This window comes from Rhododendron vialii, chromosome 8a (assembly GCF_030253575.1).
Source record: "Rhododendron vialii isolate Sample 1 chromosome 8a, ASM3025357v1".
NCBI classification, from domain to species: domain Eukaryota; kingdom Viridiplantae; phylum Streptophyta; class Magnoliopsida; order Ericales; family Ericaceae; genus Rhododendron; species Rhododendron vialii.
Window position 1 is genome coordinate 14,538,017 of NC_080564.1, and position 6,807 is coordinate 14,544,823.

Sequence of the window (6,807 nt, forward strand, 5' to 3'; positions counted from 1 at the left end):
CCTCTTATTTAATCCCCCTCCATAAACATCACATTAATGTGAGACATCCCTTATTAACTAATACCCCATACTATCTTATCCCCCTTATTAATTAATACCCCCAATTCTTTTCCTGCATCCAAACGGGCCGCTAGGGTCATCCTCATCCAATCTCGGCTCTACCCAAACCTTGCCCTGCAATATGCATAACTAGCCTCTGTTGGAAAAATACAATATGATCCGACGAATTCCAGAATACAGATTCCATTGCCATTGATAAACGAGTACAACTACAGATTACATGTGTAACGATCCGGATTTTTGCCCTATTTTTTTTTGATACAAATTTGAAATGTTAAAACTAATTCAATAATTAGTTAGATTTATTAATTAAATTACATTATTATGTGTATATTTGATATTACTAAAAAAAAATCGTATTTGAAACATATTATACTTTAGAGATATACATTCATCCCTTATCCTTCGTATCTAAACGCTAATTAGAATTCTATTGAAACTATATCTCTCTCCTCCCGAATTCCACCACCTCTATACTTCTCCTCTATAAATACCTCTCTCATCTTTTACAATACAACACTCCTAGTCCTCTACAAAAACAAAAACAAAAAAACAAGAAAAGAGGGATCACACCCTTTCGATTTTCGTCCATATCACGTCCCTCTATTCACGATCTGTTTCCTCCTAGTTTTTGTCGTTTTTAGGCCTAAGTTTCTTCACGAAAGTTGTAGAGGGCGTCGAGAGCTTCGATTTCGACCCAAGAATCGCCCAAAACGGTCAAGAATTGATAGAGTTATCGCCATTCAAAGTTAGGTAAAATTCTCGGATTCTGATTTCCAGGCAGATTTAGCGATCCTTCTAAACTTCCATTTTTCCACTACTTAGAGTGGTTTTCGGGCTTAGACTTCTTCATGAAAGTCGTAGAGCGTTTCAAGATCTTCGCGAGAGACACAAGAATCATCCAAAACGGCAGATGTTTGGTCAAGTTATTCCAGCCCTAAGTTGCTGCTAGAATATCAATCTTTCGCCACCAAACGAAAACCCACCGGACTCCACCGAATCGCTTTGTCCGGATTAAAGGTATTATAATCCCTCCCCTGAGTATATTAAGGTACTATGATGTTAGTTTTTATGATTAGAATCGAAAAGAATCGAAATTGGAATCGAACGAATAAAACCCAGTTTTTCCAAGAATGCACTGTTCACTGTTCACGGGCGTGAACATTGTTTACGTTTTTTTTGGGTTACTGTTCATAACCGCTGGAAGTAAAAAAAATGGCAAAACAATTACAGTTATTCCCCTGGACTTCTTGAATTTATAATTTTGGCCACAAGAGATGTGTTTGGGTGGTTTTAACTTACGTGTTATATATGAACGATAATGAAAATAAATGAGTTGCCTTGGTTTAGTGTTAATTGAATATGATTCTTATATTAAATAAATAGAATGATGAAGGATTACTAGTTAAATTATTTGTTTGATAAAATTTCTCATTTATTTAATAAATTAAGGGCATTGGCCCAATCATAAAACTCTACGTGCTTTACTTATTCGCACAATACCAATTGCTATGTTTGCTTCCCATTAAAATATATATGTTTACTGATTATGTTATTATGGATTCATGATTGTTGTATTGTTGGGTCGGACTTAGATTCGTTTGGTGATTTCAATGAAAAATTATGTAGACGTTGTTATGGTTAATGAAAAAGGAAAAATAGATGAAAGTTGTGGGCTTAGCAGGACCTCTGGGGTAGCCTAGCAGGACCTCAGGTATTGAGGGTAGCCTGGCAGGACCTTGAGGGTAGCCTGAAAAACCCGGTGTTGCTAAGGTGGCCAAGCAGGACCTCAAGGGTAGCTTGGCAGGACCTCAAGTATTGAGGATAGCCTAGCAAGACCTTGAGGGCAGCCTGATGGACCTAGAATTGTGAGGGTGGCCAAGCAGGACCTCAGGGGTAGCCTGGCAGGACCTCAGGTATTGAGGGTAGCCTAGCAGGACCTTGAGAGCAGCCTGATGGACCTGAATTGAGTGGATAGTCTACTAATACATCGTGATATTGAAGGTAGCAGGACATTTAAAATATGAGTTCGTAAGCAATGGCTACTATGGTGCAGATATAATTATGAAATGTGAGATTCAAAAGAAGATAATTTAAAGGCTTGCTAATAGATTTACTTATTTAATGCTGGTCATTCTATTATTTCCATATGAATTTGTGACAAGACTGCTTAGCTGTAAAGTAAGGGGTTGGTAGGGTTAGGATTATTCTACTGAGTGAATTATCACTCACGGATACGGTTGTATCCTGGTAAATCAGTTGCTTCGGCGATCAATTTGCCAGAGTATGCAGGATTCAATGGTGGAGCATTTTGACACAGGAAGAATACTAGGGGCGGAGATCGAGTATGCTTGGGATCTGTATTAAAACTAGAGTTGCTCTGAAGTTATTTCAATAAATTGCCAGATTTTATTAAGGTTAAATAAATATTTTTTTTTGAGTCAGTATCTTCCATGAGAAGTCGGCTCAATGCTTGTCAGACCAATGTTTACTTTTGAATAAAAGTTTTGTATTTTCAATTTGAGTTGAAATAAAGAAATCCCTATGTTGATACTTCCGTGTTTATTTGGTTGACTAAAGAAATCTTTTTCAAAAAATAATAATTTATGCTGCCGGTATTCGTTTAAAATATCGAGGCAATTCAACATGAACGGAATACAAAATATACTGAAATTCATAAATCGAACCAAGTCCTGAATCAGTCTCTTTAAAATGTGTTGTTATGACTGCTTGAAAAACAAGAACGGATTACCTCGAATTCTGCTATTGAAAACAGAATACCAATTTGTAGAATGACGGCTGGGTTGAGTCGCGGACTAGGTCGCTTTCTTTAAGACGTTTCGCGGCTCTGCCCAGGTTGTGCAAGCAGTTCGTCAATGCCCCGCCGTCCCCAGGATAAAACAGCCCAGAATTCAGTACCTCTGCTCGGCTTTCTCTGCACGGAAGAAAAATCGAAAACAAAAACACAATCGACCTATTGCTCGAACTCAGGAAACATTTTTGGGGTGGAAGAGAGAGTTGTATTTCTGTGTCTTAAAACCAATTCCGAAAGTCTGCATTTATAGGTGCAGGCTAGGCTTTGATTTTTGGAAGCAAAAATCAAATCCAAATCAAATTGCTTTGATTTAGCACATGTTTTTTAATCAATCCGAAAATCAGTCACAAATCAAAATCCCGCTGATTAAGCACATGATTTAAACACGTTTTTTTCTTTCTTAATCAGATGGCTTTGATTAGTCAGTTTCAGTTTTTTCCATTTTGAAAAAGATTGACCTGAAAATGTGCTTAATTATTTTAGCAAAAACGTGGGCTTTACTAGTACGTGCGCGAGGCTCAAATCCCGGATTTGCACCCCCCCCCTGCGCGATTAACTCGTGACGCACACCCGGTTAACTGGTTTCCGAATCAGTTTTTCAAATTGCCGCCTATTTTCCTGAGCGCGCGAGACCTCTCCTTGGGTCCTCATTCACAAATCCATTAGTGTGCAAAGTCATTTAAAGTAGATAAAACTTTTGTGACTAGCCAATGTGGGACTAGTGAAAAACTCAATGTTTTACAAATACACACCCAAGTTCCAACAATCCCCCACTTGTATTTTTAAAACAAAATATTCGAGCAAAGGTATAAAGCTGTGCATAAGTAAAGGTGTCTTTCAACTTGAACCCTTACATAGTGATAGTGCTTCAGATAGTAACTAGAGTGACTTGTGATCTTGAACTCTAAGTCTGAGAGCACTACACACACAACTCTACTAATGTGTAATGTTTAAAGCTAGCACTTTACGGCCATGTGCTTATATCCCAGTTTCATGAATGACCTAGAGAATTTGCCCAAATTCTCCCGAGAAGCGGCCACACTTCAACATTCATATAGGTGAGTCTATCGAGAGTACTCCTGTAGTCTAGGTACTCCACTCCACATAGAGATATAGAACTCATTAAATGTTAAAATAACACAACCTCTTTCGCTACAGGATGTCATGCTTCTTAGGGATGGACTTGGAGTGTAACTCCTTACAGCATGATTCTTACCATATCACCATGTGACTCGTTTTTCCCTTTGAACCTATTTCTTGGGATCTCCAGTCTATAGGTTGGGTATCCATCACAAATGACTCATTTCTCAATGGGCTTTAGCCTCATCCCTTTCGAGGTGTTCCACACCTTCTCTCTAGCTAATCCTTTCGTCAAAGGATCAGCCAGGTTCTCTGCTGACCGTACATAATCCACTCTAACAGCTCCATTAGAAAGGAAATTTCTAACTGTGCTATGTTTACGACGTATTTGTTGTTTCTTACCGTTGAAAAAACGGTTCTGAACTTTTGCAATAGCCGCGGTACTATCGCAATGGATTAGTATGGTCGGTATCGGTTTTTCCCATAAGGGAATCTCTGACAGGAGGTTTCTCAACCAAGCTGCCTCCTCACTAGCCACAGCCAGTGCTATCATCTCAGACTCCATAGTGGATTGCGCCAAAATTGTTTGTTTCTTGGACTTCCAAGAGACTGCACCTCCTGCTATGTTGAACACATACCCACTAGTTGCTTTGGAGTCATCCGAAAGGGTGTTCCAATCGGCATCACTATATCCCTCTAGAACAGCGGGAAACTTCTGATAGTGTAATCCAAGGTTCATGGTTCTTTTCAGATACCGCATGAGCCTCTCAATAGCAAACCAATGCTCCATTCCTGGCCTGCTAGTAAACCTGCATAATACCCCCACTGCATAAGCAATATCTGGTCTCGTACAATCACAAGCATAACGAAGACTACCAATAATGCTAGCATACTCAGATTGTCTAACACTATCTCCAGTGTTCTTAAACAATTTAATACTAGGATCAAAAGGAGTGCAAGCAGGTTTACAGTCAAAGTAATTGTATTTCTTCAAGATCTTTTCAATATAATGTGACTGATCAAGAAAAATTTCATTTGCAGATTTAGTAACTTTAACTCCGAGGATTACACTAGCCTCACCCAAATCCTTCATGTCAAAATTTTGGCTAAGCAATAATTTGGTTTCATTCACGACAGATAAGCTAGAGCCAAATATCAGAAGGTCATCCACATACAGACAGATAAGGGTGCATGTATGATTATCAGACTTGTAATATATGCATTTATCACTCTCATTGACTTTGAAACCATTTGAAACAACTAGACTGTCAAACTTTTCATGCCACTGCTTTGGAGCTTGTTTAAGGCCATAAAGAGATTTAACTAGTCTACACACCTTGTGTTCTTGACTATGGACAACAAAACCCTCGGGTTGATCCATATAAATCTCTTCTTCTAAGTCTCCATTTAAAAAAGCAGTTTTAACATCCATTTGATGTACAACTAAGTTATGAACAGCAGCTATGGCAATCAAGACTCGGATAGAAGTAATCCTAGTCACAGGAGAGTAGGTATCGAAAAAATCTATGTTCTCCCTTTGCCTATATCCCTTAGCTACGAGTCTAGCTTTGTATTTATCCACAGAACCATCAGGTTTCAATTTCTTTTTAAGCACCCATTTGCAGCCTATTGCTTTGCAGCCCTGTGGAAGGTCTACTAATTCCCAAGTTCTATTGGACTCCAACGAGTCCATTTCATCATTTGAGGCTTCTTGCCAAAAATCGGCGTCTGGGGAAGTCAAGGCCTCATTAACAGTAGTGGGGTCCTCTTCTACAGAGAATGCAAAGTCAGGACCAAAGTCCTTAGCTATTCGAGCTCTCTTGCTTCTCCTTGGTTTAATCTTAGTGTCCCTAGAGTTTTCGTTTCTAGGTTCTTCTAATCTAGGCACACTACTACTAGATTCAGCACCCCCACTATTTCTGGATTTAAAAGGAAACTTTTCTTCGTAAAAATCAGCATCTATAGATTCTACGATCACCTTATTGTTAATATCGAAGAATTTATATGCTTTACTATTCACAGCATAACCAATAAAAACGCATTCATAAGCTCTACTCGCGAGTTTTGACCTTTTCGGGTCGGGAATACGAACATATGCTAAACAACCCCAAACTTTAAAATATGACACATTGGGCTTTTTGTTTTTCTACAATTCATAAGGTGAAATCAGAGACTTAGAATTAGGAATTCTATTCAGCACATAACATACAGTCAATAAAATTTCACCCCACCAATGTGAAGCTGCACCAGAACTAAGCATTATCGCAACTACGAGTTCACATAAAGTTCGATTCTTGCGTTCTGCCTTTCCATTCATTTCAGGTGAGTATGGAGCAGTTTTCTCATGAATAATACCAGTAGATTTATAAAAAGCAATGAATTCATTTGAATCATACTCAGTGCCTCTATCACTACGGAGTCTTTTAATCTTTCTTTGGAACTGGTTTTCAACCTCATTAAGAAAGATTTTAAACATATCAAATGCTTCACTCTTATGCTTCATCAAGTAAACAGAGGTATAGTTTGAATGATCATCAATAAACGTGATAAAGTATCGATGTGCATTTCTAGTGAGAACTCCATCTAATTCACACATATCGGTATGAATTAAATCTAATAGTTCAGTCTCTTTAAAAGTTGATTTATGAGGCTTCTTTGTGATCTTAGCCTTGCTACATGATTCACATTTTTCAAAATCATTTAAAGAGATATTGGGAATAAAACCTAAGTTGCTCATATTCTTAACCAGTTTCTTGTTAACATGACAAAGCCTAGCATGCCACATATTAACAGAACAAACAATGTAAGAAGAAGATGCATTTTTATTCATATCAATAGTAAGCTTAAACATG